At 39.3% G+C, this 21,944-nt stretch overlaps 1 protein-coding gene across 8 annotated transcripts in view; it reads left to right on the top strand.

Moving 5' to 3' along the window:
- ZNF827 (zinc finger protein 827) overlaps window positions 1–21,944 on the top strand; it is a 106,346-nt gene that overhangs the window by 3,699 nt on the left and 80,703 nt on the right. The window lies entirely within an intron of this gene.

Genomic DNA, 21,944 nt, shown 5'->3' with positions numbered 1-21,944 from the left:
TGGTGAAGAAGTTATTTGTCCAAGAGTTTGCTAGAGATATATCAGGCTGTTGCAACACTTCAGTTTCAAGGGAGTTGCTAGATACTGATGCTTCAGCGACTGAAGAAAGAAAGGCTTGATATTATTAGATGCAACAATACTGTGTTTTGGTGGCATCTGCTTAAAAGGGCAGAGCTAAGGTTGAGCTTTTAGTCGTTGGAGTTGTTTACAACATAATATGGTTTGGAAGGGTCCTTTGGAGGTCCACTGGCCTGGCCCCCTGCTCAAAACAGGATGAACTTCAGGACTGAGTCAGATGGAGGGGCCCTTGAGACTCCAGCGTTAACATGTATTGTAAATGGAGTTTCTGTGTAAAGAAGTTAGGTTTTGAGAACTGTTTAGCACAGATGTCAGTAGAATGTCTTCTTTCACACTTGGTGAAATACAAGAGAAAGTGCGTTCTTTTAAATTTAAGATACGAGTGAATGAGGAAAGGCCTTCAGGAGTTCCTGGATAGACAGTGGGTAATTCATATCCAGACTAAATACTGTGGCAGTGTAGACTCAGTTTATGATGACAGAGTTAGGTCCATAAGTTAAAAAATTGCCCAGTGCACATGTGACTTATGACTACTTTTGGATGTGACTGACTCAGACAAGTCAATTCATTTTCACTGGAATGTTTAAAGGAATTTTGCTAATTCCTTAGCGTGTGTGTTAGGGTTTTTTTCCCCCCTTCCAGCTACTTAAAAATTTCATTTTTTTCCCTCATCTATTCAGTTATCATCAGAATCTTTAAAAATACATGTATAAATACAGTTTTATTCTGTTTTTCTTCTTGTTGTTGCCTTACTTTCTATCCCACTTCACACTATTATTTTCTTTTCTGAGAATTCCTGAAAGTTTGTTTCCTCTGAACTGCACAAATGTGACTTGGAAGAGTTCAGCCTGAAAAGTAAAGGTTTTGGGGAGTTTTGAGGCATTTAAATAGAAGTTTAAGACTTAGACCACTGCATTGCCTTAAGTGTAGCAATCAATACTCCTTGGGGTTTGATTCTGTCTCAGAAGCTTGTAAGCAATGCAGTTTGTGAATGAATGCCACAATACCATTTATACAAAGCTTGCATTTGTTATAGACTATCAGGCAGAATTAGATGCTACACTGAGAAGTTTGAACTACTACCGCTTTCTGAAGAATGTATTTAATGCAGGACAAACTGCAGTGTTTTTTTCTGTTGGATTTATTTTGTTAAAGGAGATGCAGAATTGATAGAATATTAGTTTCAATATCAAAAACTAGATATGTGATAATGAGGAGGGCATAACTTTTCTTGCTTTCATGGTCAGGTATAGGGTTAGAAATTCCAGATATTGTGTTGGCATGTTTAGCTGTTTCTATACAGTCAAAAAAACAAACCACACACCAACAAAAAACCACCACCACAAAAAAAAATAATCACTCTTAAACTTTGTGACTCTTTTTATTATTTTGGGTTTTATTGCTGGATTATATCATCAGAGTGTAAAGAAAATAATGTCAAACAGGTAAATTAACAGTGATTTAGAGCTTCCTTCTTTTTTTATTTTTGCAGCTTGCTTCATTTGATACTTTCTGATAGGAAGACAGGATGTGTTGGATGGTTTTTCCAAAAATTTTCCCAATGTTAGAAAGCCCTTTACTATCATTTGGTATTGAAGAGTTGCCTTCAAGACAAAAGGCTTTTGCCAGGAACAGGAATCTTTCTCTTTTAGTAGAGTTTATTACCTTACTAGCAGACATTGCATGTACAAGGGGAAGCTTTTAACATATTTTCTATTTACTATTTTTAACCTCTTACCTCTGCAGGGATCATGATATAGCTCATTGTAGACAAGAGGATCCACGTAGGGAAAATGACTATTCTTAGTATGATTAGGTTAATAATTTCATTGCTATTATCATGGTTGTCCTGGTGGTTCTGTAATGTACTCTCAAATGAACAGCAGCCTTTTGGTGGATGGAGTAACATCCACATTACTCCACCTGAAAACACTGTTCTTATTTTGTCCCTCTCGTGATAGTGAGTCCTCGTAGGCTTTTCAGAGACACCTTCTCCCTTGCTGGGGATTCTCACTGACATGTAAAGTCTCTGTCTCTTTAATATTCCAAACCCCCTTATATAGACTAAGTCACTTGTATAAAATCATTTAATGATCAATGTCTAAAGCTATTCAATGGTAGGCTGAGTCTTAGTGTTGTCTGGTAGTACAAAATATGAATAAATCACAATGGAGTATAAATTGGACTACTGAAGAGTCAGTGTTGTGCTCATTAAGCTATTTAAGTCTTTAGGATCTTATGAATTAGATTTTAGAGGGGGTGGGGGGTACAAAAGAATATAGAGCAAACCCACAAACTTTTTAGCTGGCCAAACAGGAAAACCTGCAGGTAGAGCAATGGAATGGGTAATGTGAGAACATGCAGACTGAATGCATTTTTACTTTTAAATTTTAAAATGGATGAAGAAAGAGTATGATTTAATCTTTGTAACAGAGTGGTTGTTGTCTTTTTCATATGTAAGAAGGCAGGAGGAGGAGGAATTAAGTTTGGGGAAGAAAAAAAAAGAAAAGCCAGGAGGAGCTGGCTGTTCAAAGTGAAGTATTAGTAATTTCCTATAATTTAATCAGACCAGATCCCAGAGCAAGATAATGAGAGCATGACCTACAAAAGAGGACTTTTTGGAAGTTAAAAGGATTTCTAACATGAAGCTTCACAAGGCATGTGATTTGTCATGAAGCACCATATAGAGAGGACTTTTTTTTTTTCCTTTCAAATTGCTAAGAAATCATAATATAGGCATTAGTTCAGATGGTTAGGGAGAGCTAATGTGGCTTGTGCCTGGAATCCTGTTACTGTTACAGCTGTTAAAGTACTCCAGAGTCGTGCTTGAAGAGTGTATCTTCTAAAGAATATTTTGTCCTGGTTTGTAGTATACCATTTTTTGTTGGCTAGTTTGCCTGCAGGATGTATGGAGGCTGAAGTATTGTGTGTTTTACAAAAAAATAATATGCAAAAAATCTGGACCACAAAGTAGCTAGCAGTATGTAATAGAATCCAGTTTTCAAGGGGGTTGGCGGAATTCTCTTCCTCTCTCTTTCTGCCCCCCCAAAGTAAAACTTTATTTTTATTCTACTTAAAAAAAAATATTTTCTATGAAGAATAATAAATTATATGGGCTGATATAGGCTTGAAGAATAATAAGTGATATTGGGTTGAATGAAAAAAACTCCACAACCTTCAGAAAGGTGGATAATATCCCTTTCTCTAAGCATTATTATTTTTTTTAATGTAGGTAAATAATAAAAACTGTGACTTGACCCATACTTCAGTTGAAACGATCAATGCCTCAGGGTGCAGTCAGCATTGGTTCTACACATATACACTGCATTGTGGCTACTTTAATGAAGGATTCAGCAACATGTATCCATAAGCTCACATGAGAGCTTGTCTTTCAGTTTTTCTTTTTTACAGACTAACTTAGGGTCGCAATTACGGAAGGCTATGGTCCCAAAGACAATTTGTCTTTTCCTCACACACCTTCAGTAGCCTTTACAGGCTGGTATACTCTTTGGTCTAGACTCCAAATATTTTGACTGTTCAGTCTGAACCTGTTGGCTTAGTAGTTAGTTATTCCTTAAAGTTTCTCCTGCCTTTCAAGGGATTTCCTGCTTGTGGTGTAATTACACTGAGTAGTAGAATCCCAAGTTAAGCCTAACAGTAAGACAAGCCTGTTCCGTTTTGCAAGTGAAGAATTTGCACAACACCCAAGTTTCATTAATTTGGAATCATGAAAGAGTTACGAGGGACATTTTTTCAGAGGCATGCAGTAAGGAGAGAAAAACTGGACTGCAGAAATAGTCCTTTCCTTCATTCTTTTCAGTCCTTTCCTTCATTCTTTAGGCAGCAGAGATGGAAGCTAGGGGGAAAGAATGACTAGTACTGATGGTACAGTAGACCAAGAGAGAGAAGTTTTTATACAAGACTGATGATTTAGCTGCTGTTTAGAACAAATTGTGTTAAAAATGAAAGGGTTACCAAGTGGTCTTGTAATGAATAGTTTAATCAGCCATTTCAGAAAGTGAAATTAAGTTCCAAACATCTGCACTGTTTGGTTTCTTTTATATGGGACGCTCTCTCACTAGGGTAGAAATAACATTTTTTAAGCAACTCGAAGCAAGCTATTGTCGTCATCCCTTTGAATTCTGCGTGGTCCTACCTCTAGGGATTCCTTTCCTCAAGGAAGGTTTATAGCTCTGCTGGCCCTCATCTGGGGTTTGCTGCTTGGATGTGTTTTTCCTCTGTTGGGGAGCTTTCTATGCAGGTACAAAGAATTCTTCCCTGCATGTTCTTAAGTTTTTTTCTGAAAGATTCTGTAAGGAAGGAGATTTGGCGCAAGCTTACTTTAAAATTACAACTTCCTATTTTAAGTGAAAGTTTTGGACGTATCCTGAATCTTTGTGCCTGTTAGAATTTGTAAGATGCTGTATCGGGGCAAAAAAGAGAATTCTGGTAAATTCTTAAAAATAAATGGCAAGTAGCTTTTAGAAAAACACAGTAAAAAAAATCAATGGCTTTAACAAGTATGTATTTAGCTTAATGAGTGATCCCCATGTGTGACTTCATTAATGAACACAGATGCTTTGGAAGATACTTCTAGACTTCACTTTGACTTGTGTAGTAGTACAAATAATTACTTATCTAAAAAAAAATAAAAATAAACCACCCTCAAAAGTTAAGATAAGAACAGATCTTCAGATAATCATGTAGTGAAAAGTAGGTAAGGAATAGAGGTGGTGGCAGGCAAGCGGATTTAGATAGCAGTTGGTGGTCGTGGCTGTTTGTTTGCTTACTTTCCTGAAGCACAGCCAGAGTCTCTCCCCTTATAGACCACTGTGCCAAATCAAGACCTGGCAACTAATGACTAAGGATGCATTTCTTTATCTGTGTTTGGAGCAGAACTTCCCCTTATCTACCTCTATATTTCTAGCACTTTGAGTCCATGAAGAGCCCTTCTCAGGTACTAGTGTAAGCGTAACAGCCTAGAGCTGCTCTAATTTCTGCTGTCTCTAGGCTCTCACCCTGCTCCTTGTTCTGGAAAGGAAGGGCTGACATAATCCTTTTGTCAATTCTGCATTGCCAAAGGGAGTTCTTTGTACAGCGAATAACTCTGAAGGGAGCTCTTCTGCCCACCTTGAGGTACTTTTACATTGCCCATAAGGTCTAAATAGACTTCACCATAATTGCTTATATTGTCTTCCTGCACAGTGCTGGGCCACATTGAGATAACAAAGCAAGCTCTAAATAAGCTACCTTGTGTACAGGAGGCAGTTATCACAGCAGTCTACCCAGGTTAATTCAGCTATAATACTTGTGGGTATACTCAAACTGGCTCAGATATCACTACATAGCATTGCGTTATTTAGTATAGACATAATCTCATGAGAATCAGAGTTGTTGTCTTTGAAAGCATTTACTGGCCTGCATAAAAAGTGTTGGTAAAGCCCAGAGTTTTCAGCCAGGAAATGCACTTTGGAAAAATAAAATCAAATCCTACTGCCATTGGCACACTTTGTTTGTTCAGCAGAAAAGCCAGCAATGGACATGAACACAAAACTTCCTCTTAGTGTCTAGCTATTTCTCTGCATCTGGATTTTAGGTGAATTTTTAGGCAGAATGTAGAAATAGGTTGCTGCCATTTATGCTGTGTCTGTGCCCTAAGTAGCCATAGCATTAGTTTCTTGTACCAGGAGCTTGGCACAGAATCCTAAATCTCTTTAAAATAAGATAAGGTTTGAGGAATGTCCACTTTTTATTCAGTACTTGCACATTAATTATATGACCTCTGACTTTCCTCAAGGTTGAAAGCTGAGGCAGTGCCTTAAGCAGTGTGTCTAGGAGAGAGGAGTGCCTGTTCCACATGGAAAGGTCTGCTTCTGTGTGTTCACCGACCACTACGAGTAGCTTCCTAATCCTCTCTCATTTGGCTTTGCTTGTTAACCCCAAGCAATCCTCTCAGGGACAGAGAAAGCTGCTGTCTTTGGTAGCAAACACAGCATGACAAAACAAACACTTCTTGAAGCTTCCCTTAGATGCGTTACTGTAATATCGTCCTTGTGGGAGAAATTAGAAACACAGAGAATATAATTTGCCATGTTTTAATCTGACTTTGGGAGAGAAAAAAAAATACATTATAGGGAACTAGATTCCTGTGACACAGGAAGGAATAATTTCAGTATCTGAAACCTAAACCTTTTGTTTCTGAACCGGTCGGGAAGCTAATGTGCATAAAGCACCTCAGGTGAGTAACAGGGCATGGTAAATCAAGAGCACATTATTTACCAAAAATAGAACAGGAGAAGCTGCATGTAGCAAAAATAAATAGAAAGTAGTAAAAAACAAAGGAGACCTTTGTTAAAGCAGGTATGTTGGTCTGATGTCACTTGCTATGGTTGAATATTGTCCCACATAAGGTTTGTGAGCTCTTCCCTTCACTTTGTGACCCCTTGATAGAGGTTGTAAACACAGTTGGGATAATTAAAGGCACCGTAGCAGCTTGATCTGAGGCTTCCTATGTTTTGTTTATTGCATCCTACAAACTAAGGCAACATAGGAATTTCTGGTTGATTTTGTGGTTTCTTTTGCTTTATTGATCACTGGAACAACCTTCATAAATGTGTTCTAAAGTGGCAATTCCATATATTTTAAGTCTTTTTCTAAGAGTCAATGTTTTGAGTGGTTAGTGTTGGGTTTTCTCTTTCTGTATGTTAATAAAAGGGAAAGTTCACAGTATTTGCTGTCACTACCTTTCCGACTTCAATATTCAGAATAATTTAAGGTGATTTCACTGAGTTCCACTTGACATTATTTTTAAACCAGGACTTAATGTTGATTGTCAGCAATGGGCCAATTTTGCAGCCATCCTCTGATCTCCCTTGTGCTGCTAGGGTGATGCAAATATTATGGAAGCTGCCTTGGCCTTCCCAGACAGGGATTCTCATTGCATGGGGATTCTAGGAGAGAAATAATACATCTTCATATCACTGCAACTTAGAATAGACTCTGCATCAGAAATGGAAAGGGTCAGAGACGAAGCCACAGCTGGAATGCACTTGGATCTACTTCTTGCTAGTTAACAGCCATTTCCAGCTGCTATTGATAAGCCAGTCTCCAGGCTGAGTCTACATTAGAAAACACAAGGGAGAACCGGAGCACTGTAAAGGTTCGTGCTGTGTTCTTCCTTTGCCAAGCACTCATATCACACAGGAGAGAACATGTAAACTGAACAGAAGTTCTGGATTATTGAATATGTAGCGGTAGTGATTCGTCTGAGTGAAGTGAACCAAATTGCTTTTGCCAGAATGCCACTGGGGCTATTGGGAAGTTGAGATGTCTTATTTGTGCTCAGAGAAGGAAATAATGAGTTGACCAAAAAAGTCAATGTAAGCATAGGTCAGAATGTACAACAGTACATCATATCATCAAGGCAGGCAAATGAAGCCACTTCTTTGACAGGTTTTCAAACTCCTCCAGTGTGTCCTTTATATGAAAAACAGCCAGCCAGCCTCCTGCAGCAATAAAGAGATAGAGACACGGAGGGAGAAGCTGTGTTCTTCCTTCCTTCCTTAGAAGCTAGCTGGGCTAACTTTGTGCTCAGGAGATGAAAACCTCTCTTTGGCAAGCAAGAATTTTTCTTTTACTATTTTACTGGTGCTGTAAGTTATAATTGTTCCTTGGAACAGTTTTTGTGTGCGAGAGTTCTAGATTGCAATGGCAGAGCTATTGAGTTGTATATTTGTGGAGGTGTTTGGAGGCTTGGCAGGACAGTTTACAGGCATGAAATCTCCAACTTTTTTGGGTTCTTTTTACCTGTGGCTCAACAGGAACTTCTCTTCAGAGATTCTTCACACCTGTTGGGAGAGCTTCGCACAGCTTTTTTTCCAGCTTTAATCATTGTGTAGTGCTACTATACTGAAGACTAGTTTTCTTCCTTTTTCTCCAAAACCACTTGTGATATAATCACTGCTTTTATCATTGATAATTCTTCTCTTTTTTCACTCTTTGCCAGTCAATATTTGTGGTAATTTTTCTGACCAGCTGGAGAAAATAATTAGGAAAGGTAGGAAAGTAGAGTAATACCTGTTTTTCATTTTGGTGACATCACTGCTTTATCAGTGTCACTCCCTGAAGACTACTGGCAGTTTCAGAAGTTGATAGAATGAGAAGTTATTTGGAACTGGTTCAAGAGAAGACACAGCATGCCTTTAATCCATTGGAGAGAAGAGGAAAAGTGAAGGTTGCCATTTTATCCTCAACATTGTTGGCCTGGCTTGGGAAATTAGAGCCGGTACATCAGAAATGCCATGTTCTTCTATAGGATTTCTGATTACTCTTTCAGCTGAATGTCTCCGGGACTTCTGTTTCTACAGTAGTGATTAGACATCAGAAAGTGCTCTCAAGGATTAACTTGTGCATGAGGGAAACAAGGAAATATTGTTTCTATCTCCTTTGTTATTTTTGTATAGTGCATAGGAGTACAAGCCAGGAAGTCAGCCTGCTGTCTTAGGCACGTGTGATCCAACAAAAGATAGTTTCAGCCTGAAAAAGAGCCTATATTCTGATTAGATGTCCTGTAGGAAAGATGGACTTGGCAGTTTCTCAGGGAAACCAAGGTAACAGTGGTTGAGGTTGTGCATCTGTAGTGCAGTTGTCCCTTGGAAGAACAGAGGTAAGTGCGGAAAGAGATGGAAAACATGCTTCTTGAAATGACTAGATATGTTCTGGATGTTGCTGTACGTTTTTACAGTGCTGCTGAAACCTTAAGAGCTTTCCTCGAGTACTGATGCTATGCTGGGCTTACATTAGTCTGCCCCTGTACAAACCTTGGTGGGAGTTCTCTGCTTCTCAGTTCCAAAGTTTGACTATACCTTTGAAGAGATACAGGAAACCAGGTCTATTGCACAGTCTTTCGTATTTAATAATTTCTGTGTGTAGAGGAAGAATGATGATACATCATTATCCTTTTGGTTTCAGCTTCTGTGTCATCAGTCAGGTATTTTCTGGAAATCCTTTGCTATTACCAGTGAGAGAAGTATGGAAAGGGAGATCTTACCTGAGATCATGTGCATCAACCATGCCGTAGATTTAATGTTCCATTTTGAGCCCAAACCAGCTTGCTGGCAAGGACAATGGCCACTGTGGTTTTCCCATACTCTCTTGGCATCTGTGAGGATTGGACTGTTCTTTAGATTCCCACCAGCAGTACTAAAGCATCTATGCTTTGAAGATGAAGTAAGTAACTGCAGTGCTTCAGTAATATTTGCTTATCTTATCTTATTCTGTATGTTATTTTTTTCTATTTTATAGGAGTTGGGGGAGTGTGTGGCTTGGGGAGGAAGGTGGTTTGGACTTGATAGGAGAAGCTGAGGGTAGACTGGGAACTTCAGGCCCAGCGTATATGCTTGGCCATGCAGGTGGTATCGATGGAGAGAGAGCAGATGCTCTTGCTGTGCTGAGGGAGCACTGAGAGTCATGCATGGAGTAGGAGTAAACATGGAGACAGCATCCTCAAGTAGTGACAGCAAGGGAGCTTTATCTTCTGGAGTTATCACTTTGGTGTTTAGAAACCTTTTTTAAATAAGCCTGCTGTAATCTTGTTTATAGTAATTAAGGATTTGCTAGTAATTTAAATAGTTGGTTTTGGCAACATACAGACTGTCTTCTCATAGGTACTGGTAATGTAAGCATGAAAACATTTACACAAGAATAAAAGTCAAGGAAGCAGGTAATTGACTGATTTATCAACCTTAGCAGACAATTTTTTCTGATACATCGTGGTAGCTATAGTAAATTTACTCTGGATTGCTTAAGGGCATGATCCTATACAGTGTGTGCAACACATGAGGGCAACTTCTTGAAATGAATGGATGAAGGAGGAAGTAATCAGCCAATGTGGTTTTGGTGCCTTGGTTAGCCTTTTGGTCAATGCTTTGTCCCCTAGGAAAGTTTGGAATTGCCCTGCATAGCGCAGCTCACAGTATAGGTGATTTGTGGCATTTTCCTGGAGCCTTTAGATCAATTGTAGTGTTTCAGGTAATGTAAGAACTTTTTGTAAACTTGTGGCTGTTCCCAGGCCATAACGCTAAATTGCAGTTGTGATCAGGGAGTTATTTATTTTAATTGCAAATTGTTTGTATGCAACAATGTAGCATGTTTGAACACTTTTCTCACTTTAGTCAGCCCCTTTTGCCAGCTGAATTGACACTTGCAACTTCTCATCCGCTTCCTTTCCGAGTGTAAGGGTGACTAAAATCATGTTTCTGTGGTGACCCTGTCAGTTTTAAATGGCTGGCCACACTAAAATGAGTTGTGTGTGTTGAGGGTAAATCAGTGTTACAATAATCTATAGCATAAACAGATCACTTTATTCTTGGCTGCTGTAAATTGTGAGGAACATGTGAGGATTCTTGTGCCTACTTTTTACTGTTGGGATTGTGACTGTGGCTTGCAGTGCATTTTTGGCAATTAAGATGCTTTTTTTTCTCAGTAAAGAATTGAGACAGTTATCACTGCAGCCAGTTCTGGGGAGGTGGCATGTCAGGTGCAGGCCTTAATTAGGATGTTAGCTGATGAAGGCACTAAGTATGAGCAGGCAGTTTATAGATGTAGCTCAAAACCAGAGAACGTAGGTAGGCAAAATAGAGAGTGGACCACCAATTTTATTTGTTACCAAGTTAAATAAAGATTAGAAAGCAAAGCTTTCCTGCATTTTTTGGCACCTAGATCATACAAAATGTGATATAACAGACTGAACTATTCATGTTTAATGCCTTCAGTTTTGTGATTGAGGCTTCTTTTCTTTCAAAGTGCTTGCTATATAAAAGTGATATCATTAAGGGTGCTTCTCCCAGTTTTCTTCCAGTGTCTTCCAAAGCCTTGTGGGATACCACTGACAGCCAAAAAGCAGATAATCACTTTAAAATGCCTTGAGCCACCCGGTCAGCAAATAGATTCTCTAAACCTTGTCTTATGCTTAGTCTTTGTCTTGGAGACTGGTCATCACAGCACCAAAAACAATTGTAGGGTATGCAGAAGGAAATTCTGCTTGTCTTGCTTGAGCTGTTCAAGGCATAGGCTTACCTCTCTGAAAATGGAAACATTTCCTTTATTTGTGAGCCTTTTATTCCAGGTCATAGGTCAAGTTTTTGTCTAGTTCCATGATCATTCACGTGTGCCAGCCTCCTTTCTTGAAATCCGTTGCTTTTTAAGGGATGAAAGGTATAAAGAACTGAAGTTGGTTTTTTTCTTTTAGATATCTTAATAACATTGTATGATCTTTCCATTTTCTCAAGTAGAATTGTCCAAGTGAATAGATCTTGTCTTCCGTAACACCTGAACAGAACCATATGATGATGGATTGAGAGTGCTGAGTTACTACATTGCTTGAGCTCATAGTGATTGTAGTCTGACCATGGTTTTCCTTCCATCTCTTTTTCTTTTGTAAGTCAGGGATAATTGCAGTCTGAGATTTCATCAGAAAAAAAATATCTGTATTTTTAAGTCTTCTACCTCAGATATACGATAGAAGACTATGACCTAGAATCCAACTACTACAAAGCAACTAGCCATTTGGAAATGAGTAACCGAGCCTCCGGTTTGCAGATAGAGGATGTTTAAGATAAGGCAGTTTTGTGTTTCTGCTTTGAATTTCCTAATAGAGACATTAGTTCTGTGTTCCAGCAATTTTTCAAAGAAGACTTCATTAATGACATGCCAAAGGAATAAAATCTCCTCTCATTCATGGAGTTAATTGTAATTCAAGGATGACTTTGAAATATTATGGATTCCTATATTGACCATTTGACATTCATGTGATTATCTTCCACAACAATTTGATCTTTAGTGGAAACTTAGTTCTCTCATTTAGGTATCTTCTGGTTGTAGCCAGCTTTTCCAAATTGTTTGCTAGAATTGTTTGGGGTTTTCTTTCTAATGAAGGCCCATGGTGGGAAATCTTGAAATACTTCCCCCCCTTTATGAAGCAGATGGAGATGAAAGGTCTTGACTCTGTATGCTAAGGATAATAGAAGTCTTGAGAATAATGTTTAACTCTTCTTATTTTTGGAGATGCCAGCATCCCTTTTTGGCATTTGATGCTTTTTACTGCATCAGCCTATTGCCATAGACATCTATCTAGAGCAAAACAAGTGAACAATGAAAGTGAATTTTGGCTAACTAGGAATAATCTTAAGGAGTTTCTAAACTTCCTTATAACTAAGAAAAAGTAGAATTTCTAATCACTGCACTGAACTTAACATGTTAAGTGAGGTCACAGTGGTAAATGTGCATTGATGTAAATGATACACTGCCACTCCAGGTAGATGTTACGGAAGAAGGTGCAGGGAATCTCTTTGGGTTGACTTGCACGTGGACCACTTGAACCATCAACGTTTCATAAAGTTGATTCCTATTTCAAAGAGAGCTGTAGGAATAATGGTTGAGCTCCCGCATACTTAGTTTATCCTCAAATTTGTAATACTCTATCAGAGTCTTAATGTGATATTATAGCTAGTTTTAAAAGACCCAGGGAAGCCTGAAATTCCTGGTAAGAGATCTAGCTCAGAAGCTGCTGCTTTAAAAAGTGTTTAGTTTTATAGCAAGTGGTTTATCACATTCACTGTTTTCATCAGGCAAAAGAGGTGTACTCCTTTGATATGTTAATGTACAGACTTGAAGTTTTCAGTTGGCCATATTCCTTTAGTGTCAGTCTGATCACTATCTTGTGCTTTGTGAAAGGCATGCCCAAACTCAGCTATAGGTCATTATAGGATGTTCACAAGGGCCTGTAGGAAGAACTTTCAATAAGGCTGGCTGTGGTGTTTTGCTAAGTCTCTGTTAAAGTCTTACAAGAGCAACATTGGTACCATAAAATACGTCCTGTAAGGAACATGATTTTCTATTGTTATACTGACACTTTGTGTGCTTTATGAATCTGTCATGGGGCTACTAGTCAACCTTTGCAGCATAAGCTGACCACAAATATCCATTTATTCTGAAAACCTCAAACACAAAAATTAACTGCCTTTGTCTATCTTCTCTCCAGGAATTTTAGGTAAGTCAGCTGATGAAAGCTTTTTGTGTAGGATGCTCTTTTGTGACATACTAGTTGAGACATGGTCTTCAAAAATATTCTCCTCCTCTAAGGCCTTGTGTGTTCCATTTTTTCATGTGCATACCTCAAGTACTTCACCTCACTGAGCTTCAAATAGTGGCAAAATCCAGCTAGAACAAAGTAATTCTAAATTGTAGTGAGATAAATATTATACATGTATTATACACATATATGCGTACCTATGTATGTATATCTAACATTGTTATACATAAGTATTATGTATTAAATGTAATAGTACATATTACAATATTATCTGTATTACACTATAAGACATACTGCTCTGCCCATCTACTTTTCACAGTTGTTGATTACTGGGCCTCACTGGTAAGGTATTATTTCTGGGTCTTTAGGGCTTTTCCTCTCCCATGAAGACACTGACAATCAATTCTAGAGGAGATTTTTTTTTTTTTTTTTTTAATTAGCATCAAAAGAGTTGATGGTGTCCAACCCAGCTGCAGATGTCCCAGATAAGGCTTCTAAAGCAGCCTGCATGATACTGACTGTGTGGCCATCCTGACTGCACAGACCAGCTCTTCTGTGAGAGGTGTAGTACATTGTTGAGATTTGGGATGGGAGGGGAGAATCCTCTGGTCTTTTTCATTGACAAGACATGATATATTTTGCACCCTAGACCTCAGGAGATAGGTGGCTCAGATTGTTGACTCCTCCTTGTGCTTCCCCATTCCTGCCTCTTTCGCATCAGTTTTGTTCTGATTTCTTGGCAGAGTGAGTAGTTTTATGCCAGGTGAGCGAGTTGAAATTGGCTCACCAAGCAGTCAAACAAACAACAGAGCAAATGTAAGGGAGGGCACAGGACCACCACTTCCGTCAGTCTTGAGCTTTTGTCTTCTTAACAGTGTCTTCTGACTGTGCTTTAAGGCAACACCTGTTTGGTGCTCAAGATCTCTGAGTCATAGTGGAAGCAACACTCCTCAAACACTGATTCCACAGCTACTAACTATAACCTCTTGCCTAGAACAGAAGAACAGTTAATCCTTCTTGGAGGCAAGATGTCCAACATCCATCGTACTAGAATTTATCTTTTGAAGAACTTGTTTTGGGGAAGATCAGGCTTGTTGCTATAAGGTCCTATCTTGTGATCTTTCAATGGCCCTGATAACCTTCATCAAGTAGTGACTGCTCATCTCAGGAGAAACCATGTATTTCAGTCCTCTTAGCTAGTAAAGGAAGGGTCTTTTTGGCAGGTAATGAAACCTACTTGACACATTTATTCTGGGGCTTGTGGCTGAAAGTAAAAGGCCACTGCCTCTGTTTCTTATCTTGTCCTTTGAGGGAAAGGAAATAAAGGCAGATCTGTGTTGTCTGTGACAAGCTTTTTCAGTAATCTATCCTGCTTCCCTTCTTCCTCAGAAGAGTCCATCACACCTGGATTCTGCCTTTGAGAGGAAACGGAGGTGCTGTGCATGCATTTTGACCTTCTATGGTTGTCTAGCAGTTGGCTCACCTGAATGCATGGTACTTCTGCACATTCACAGTTGCTTGTGTATATGGGCAAAGCATCTTGAAGAGTTCTAGTTATTGCAAGGTAATTAACTTTCTCTAATCTTGTTAGTCTTGGAGCCCTTTTTAAAAAAAACAGTATTAGAGAGATTGCTGGGTGAATATTCTGGGGGTTTCTTGTAAGTGGATTTTTTTCAAAGTCACTTTAAGTTAGGGATAAAAGTAGAGGATATATGCCTTGTCTTTAAAAGCTGTGTCTTTCCTTTCCCCTCTCCTCCTTCCCTCCAGTTAGGAAAATCATTATTTTAGAAGATGTGGAGATGAAATACCGAGTCCTACCTAGGGCTTCTTTTCCTGTCTAATTGTGTGAGTACTTTCACACATCTTAAACACAGGGGAGAAGGACAGAACAGAAGAGCTATGGCTTTTTGGCAGTTCCTTTTTGCAGCTGTGCTGCTCTCTCTAGGTCAGCCTGCAGTACAGAAATTTGGTTCAAGCACCAGCAACACTGCTAAACCATTTTGTGAAGAGGTCAAGAGTTGAATAATCATCCCGTTGATAAGTGAGCGAGCCAGAAATTCCATTCAAAGAGGACAGTGACTTCCTGTGCTGCTTACCTATTATAGGTCACAGAAATCATGAAGGGAAAATGGGGGATTGAGAGTTCTCTAGCACATGACTGTTTATGTAACTGTGACTTTTAAGTTTTATTTGCTGCTATTTGTATAATAAAAGGAGTTAAGGCAGGCATTTGTGTCTTTATTAAAATTATTTTTTTACAAGCATCCCTATTGGAAAATCAACATAGTTGCTGCTATGGGTATATAGTCTAATTGGATGTGGCTGCAGGTGCTTTTTAGTGGTGGACCCTGTGGGGTGTCAGCGGTCAGTGTGCCCAGCTTCTCAGAGGTAGTCCTACAGCACACACATCCGTGTGGCGCTGTGGGTGTGGGAACCCATGGAAGTTGTTCAGCCCAAAGAAAGGGCTCAGCCCAAACATTCACTCTTTTTTATTTGAAATGCTTAAAACCCAGCCTGAATACCAAAGGGATAGTTTGTAGGCAGCTAGACTGAGCAGTTTATTTAGGATACCACAGAATAGACTTTCCAGATATGACTGCCATTTTTAGGCCTGTGCATGTTGCTTTCTGTAGTGCCTCATGAAATCAGCAAGGGCTTATGTGAAGCTGACACCCAGAGACAGTGTGAATTAGAAAGTGATGTGATATTAGCAAGTGATCTTTTGTAATTATTTTTTACCATTGCTGAAATGATGCACTTACACAGTGTACATAGTTTACCTAAAGGTATCTACTGTATTCAGTCCTTAGCTCCTTCATTATTTTCTCCTCTGTATTATGGTCAGCACTAAATTCTGACGTGACACTCTTGTGGCTGGTAATTCTCACTGAATGTGCCATTTGCAGTTAGGACTTCAAGTTCCTTTCCTCTAATTTCATCATGGAGCTTCTCCAGTATGGCTTCTGCTTTCCTTGTTCCACTAAAACTGTTCTGCCCAGAGTGGCTAGCAACCAGTGTCTGGAAAGTTTCAAGGCTTCTGTGCCAGTGGTACTTATGGGGCTCAGCTGAAGGAAGTGAGCATCCTTCCGTATTGCATTTCTAAAGGGTGTAAGTTGACTCACTGTTGCTGAGCTAAGATGGAGACATTGTGGGCCTGTGTTCTCTTCCTGGATGCACAGCCATTGGCGGTGATGGGAAGCTCCTCTTACCTGGATATGATGCTGATGGTAATAGCCATGATGGAACCTGGATTACAGCACCTGTAAAGAGAGAGTATTCTGAAATGAACTGCCACAAAAGCAAATTTTGGCTGTGGCCTGATCCCTAATCGTTGTTTGAGGGTTCTGAGAAAGCAGGCAGGAGGGAGTAGGACATGAGAAGCCACCCTGGAGGCCAAATATGAGCACACCTCTTCCTTGTCCATGACTAGTTGAATGCCTTTATAATTGCCCATGCCTTCTTGGTTAATGCCTTTGTAGTTGTCCATGCCTTCTCAGTTGTCAGCTGCTGCTTCTTCTCATTCACTTGCCTTTTCTTACAAGTCTTGCTAAAAGTCACACAAGGCTAAGTTCTAGGTTGCTCAGGTGTTGTCTCTGCCTTAGTTTTGATGCATCTGCCTATTTACTTGGCCTTAAACTGATGGCTGCTCTGAGTCAGTCTGTGTTTCCTCAGAACTTATGGGTGGCTTACTGCTTCATTTAAGTTTAATGCATCTTTTTAAATTCTTTAGGTATCTTTGCAGAGCTCCTCAGTTCCATAGCGTAAACATATTACTTAATCCTGGCTCTTTCAGTAGCCCTAGGTATAGTGTTTAGTATAAGATAATACGGAGAGAATTGTTTATGGTAGGCATTAGAGATGGAATAAGATAAGCTGTTGGGACAACAAATTAGGAAGATGACCTGGGTGCCAAATAGTCAACAAATGCAACTGTAACTTTATTTAGATTGACACAAACTTGAATGATCATATCTGAAATCCTTATATAGATGAAGTCATTTGATATCAAGATAATAAAAATGAGGTTTGCTCTCCTATCCCTTTAAATCCTGGTACTGTAGATTCCCAGATTTTTCTTGAAATTTAACTGCTGAGGTTAGGGTAATCTTACTTAATTCATCTCATCAGCAATTTTTCTGTATGCATTTCTTTGATATTATTTGACTTCTACCTGCTTTATATTTGTTTCAATTTTCATTCTGTAATCCCATAATTACAACTTCCCTATGTTTCATATCAATGTAGCATATGGATTTGCAATGTTAATTTTGTATTGAAGTTCTTTAATTATTACAGTGAATGATTAAAGTGAAATTTTATCCCTCTTAGTATGAAAATTCAGTCTCTTTAGGGTGGGTTCATTAGTTGTAGCCTCTTCTCAGACAGTCTCTGGTGATCCAAATGGTGTTCTTTCAACCATGTTCTCATTGTCTATGTCTGTCACTCAGTGCCACAATTTGGAGACTTCCCTTTTATATGTGCTGCACAGGCTGTTTCTAGATCTAGCCTGCTACATTCCTGTTTCTCCACTCCAAGTCCTACGAAGTGGAACTGTGGATCATTTCACACTTGCTGCTTTGAGGAATAGCATGTGTACATTATGTTGCGTACAGTTAAAGTTTCCAGCATCTGAATTGGGTGGCTCAGTATATGAATCAACAAACATGTTAGTCCTTTTCAGTTTTCAGATATAAGTAGTTTGGGCAAGTTAATATTTACATTTCTATTGATATCAGGGTCAAATTCTAATCACCACTCCTAGTAAAAGGGCAGATGCTCGCAAAGTGAAATAACATACTTTGGGATCAATAAACTTTGTCTGCCAAACTGATCTCTTGAAGAGGAAAGAGAACTTTTCCATATTTGAAAACAAGCAGATGAGTGGGTGAGCAAGGGAAACTGGCACTTCTTTGAACAGTGCTTCTGCACACATTTGGGACTTTGCCAGAGATTGTCTGCTACTGGACTACATCAGTGGCAGCAATCACCCAACAGTACCTTGGTGCCTTTTGTCATTGCTGACAAGAGCAGGTAGTGCTTGTGTGAGTCTCCTGGATGTGTGTGGTGGGGCAGTCCCAGATCATGCAGGGCACCTGTAACTTCCACCAGCATCTGCCAGTGGCAAATGGTTTGGGAAGCTGTTCTCCTTCTAGAACTGCCAAGGAAATCAGGGAAGTGCTGACAGGTCTTGACCCTTGAATCATGTTGAGAAGAGGCAATGTGATGAGTGGGTACTCAGTAAAAGCTGGTGAAATTTCCAGCCAGGTCTTGTTCCGGATGAAGTCAGTGATAATTTGCCTCAAAGTCTGAAGTTACCTTTTCCTGCTTTGCAACTTCCATGTTGTTTCTTACCCATGTTTAGCATTTTGGACCGTAATAGAAATGAAATGCCGGTAGCTTAGTGTTCATAAATAATTCTGCAATAACAAACTATGGTATGTTTATGGTGGAGAGAAAAAATTTAAATGTGGCATTACGTTTCTGTTCCTAGCTTTCAAGGGCTTCTCACTGGAGCTTCTTAGCTGTATTGCAAGAGAAAGGAAAAACATGTCATGCGGATCTTCTGCCACAGATGTGAAATACAGCTGAAGCTTCTTGACAGACATGGAGGTTGACTCCTGTTTCTGACAAACCTGATCTGGGTGTCCCATGAACCATAAGAGTTGTGAGGGAAGGTTTTATTTAATTCAAAATCATAAGGAAGTTGGTGGATTGGGCTGATTTCTTCTGGAGTTCTCAAGCTTGTTCAAACTCACAGGCTCACAAATCAATGGGAATTAAAGTCCTGCCTTGAAGGCTTTGGATGGCAGCTTAGCTTAGAAATGAAATTGCCAGGCTTCACCATTATGCTTCTAAACCAATTCACCACTGTTTAAAAGGATGCTTGACTGAGCACATGATAAGACACTGATGCTGCTTTTTTTGGCATTAACCTTACAGCCTGCAAATACAGTGGGCTTGATACTGCAGCAACTGAGGGAATTACTGAGAAGAGGAAAATTAGAACTGTGTCAGCAGTTAAAGGTCTGGTTTCTGGTTACAGAAAGAAACTGCACTGGTGGGGGAAAAAAATCCAGCTGGCTTTTTGGGATAGAGATGCTGCAAAGGAAATTTGCCCTTTGTCATGGAGACTGCTTGGAGATTTGAGCATCTGAGTGGTTACAGGTAGATTAATAACAGGAGGGGGAGCTCTCACTGCATTACCCAAAGAGAAGGGAACTTCTGGACTTGGTTGCAAGCCTTTAAATGAAGAATACTGCACTTCTGCTCCCTGTCAATAAAATGTCGTGGCTGCTCTTCATATAGGCAAGACCAATGGAGAGTGTGCATGTCTGGAAAAAGAAAGGCAATTTGTGTCCTATCCCTATTTCTTCTTCTATTGCTACCTTATTTTTTTTGGTTCTGTGCATAATATAGTTGAGTTGTGTTACTTTCAAAGAAAGCTGTATTGCAGTTCTGCCACAGCAGATGTAGTTCCTTTCCCTGCATCCTTACCATCAACTTCGAATACTAGTGTCCTGTTCCTCAGCTACTGTGAGTGTTCCCTGAGATGTCAGCTTTAGAGAGGAGGGATAGATAGTGGAAATATATGTGGGACATAACTTTTATGGTTAGAGCAAAAACTGGTTCAGGTGAGAATGAAGACTCCATTTCCAGTGCAAGTAGGATGAACAAGATTGAGAGATTTGTAAAACAGTGTTGTTTAACTGGTGTTTTAAAGGCCAGTTACAACTAGGAAACATATCAACATTAAGAAATTGAGGTACATGGCAAGGAACAGAGAAGTTTGGGGGTTTAGTAAGCTGGAGATTTCTCTAAAACAGAAACCCACTTCCTTTTGTAACCATTTACACTTAAATATCTCTCAAACTGTAATTTTTGGATGACATGCTGACTGAAGGGAAATGCAATTCTCGCTCCCTATTTATGGATGGGGAGCAGACACTCAGAGAGAGAGTAGGATTTGGGGGGTGGGGTGTGGGAGGAGGGGTTGTTTAACACAAAGAGATGTCAACAGACATATGGATGTAAGTGGTAGGATGCAGGCTAGCTGTGGCTGAGGAGCTGTGTTGTGGTGTTAACTCTAGGCTGTGTCCCAGAGGGTGTTCACTGCTTTTGGTGTATTGGTTTGGGCAAAATGCCAGCAAGATGCTTTGTTGGCTTCCAATCTAGAACTTGCTTGCATCTGGGATGAGTGGACGGATCTCTCATCTGAGTGCACCCAACTGTACAGATATGCCTCAAGTTACTTTTTAATGTTCAAGGGTGAAAACGGAATACATTCAGTTCTTTAACCTGCGTAAGTGCTGGTTCAACTGATAAGCACCTATCTTCTTTATTTGAATGTGCATGGTATTGGCCTTTATGCACATGTTATTGTTAATAACTGTGTCTATGATGTTAACTTTGATAACGTAAAAATAATTCTAGGTAAGTGCTTTGGGTTTTGCTTGGCTTTTGTTTGTTTTGAATAGGAAAGATGAAAGATGCTAGCCCTCTTCTGCTTGAATTACTAATCTAAGGTAGCTGAGTGGTTTTACTGTGGGCTCTTAAAACATTGGTGAATTCTTTCCTGAAGGGTTTTGAGTAAAAGGAACTTACTGTGACAGACTATTCCTCATATTCTGTACAACATTAAAGAAATAAATCTTTGCTTTCAGTGTATGTTGGTATCTCTACACTCATGATACATTTGGCTGTGTTTTTCCTCCTTAAATTCATTGGATCAAAGCAATAATATAAATCTAAGTTTTTATTCATCAACTTCTCTCCAAGTTTTGTAATTTGCTGGAATTAAATAGGGAACCTGGGAATAATACATTATCATAGATACAATACATATCATGCAGCCTTATTTCCAGAATGTCAGTGGAGGGTTATATTAAATCCTTTTGTTTTGCTGTAGTATGATTACAAAGATTCTTTTGTAGCTTGGGACATGGAGTCTAAAAGCAAGAAATGTGAGAGGTATCTGTCAAGTGAAGATAACATGACCTTAATTTGAGCATTGCTGCTGCTGTTAACTACGTTCTGGTTGGTCAGCAAGATCTGCAAAAAAAGTCTTGGTCATGTCTGTATGACTCTGAATACCTATCAGGAAGAAGAGCAATGCAGGGTCACAGTGCTTTAAACACTGTAAGTTAGGTCTCGGGAGAGACTAAGACGTGTTGCAGTTACTGGAGAGGAGAAAACATAACTAACTGCATTGAGAACAACACTTTTTTCTTTTTTTTCTTTTTTTCCTGCTGAACTAAGTTCAGTTTAGGATGGTCTTTAAAACTTTAACGAAGAGTGACAAGCAAATGACAAGCTAGTAGTGTCTATATAAGAAGAAAAAAACCCCAAAGTTTAGTGCTGTGTGTATATTCCTTTCCCAAATAGCTGGAGAGATGAGAGGTTTAGCCTGCATTAATGTATTAGTCGTTTCAGCTATTCAGGAATGAATTGTGTATTGTTGGTGCAGATTTTATTTTATTATAGATAGGGGTTACTGCAGGACTGGGCTGAGATTTGAAGTGACTGGAAGAAACTACTTTGAGTAGCTACCCACCTGATTGAATTTTGAAGCATGCCTGTGCTAGCTGTACAAAGACACAAGTATCCAGTAATTTTGGGGCCTGTTAAATCTCTGCTCTACACTACAGAGTTTGTAATATTTTGCAGGTGTACAGACTATACCAATAATGAAATATTTTCAATATATGAACATGTGTTATGTGTATTTCTATTGTTGCAGTTTTAGCTGTTTTAGTTATGCTGAAAGATGACAGGCCTG

Source organism: Falco punctatus (genome assembly GCF_963210335.1).
Source record: "Falco punctatus genome assembly, chromosome: 1".
NCBI lineage: Eukaryota > Metazoa > Chordata > Aves > Falconiformes > Falconidae > Falco > Falco punctatus.
Note: the sequence above shows the minus strand (reverse complement) of the source record. Positions and strands in the feature narration are given on the sequence as shown.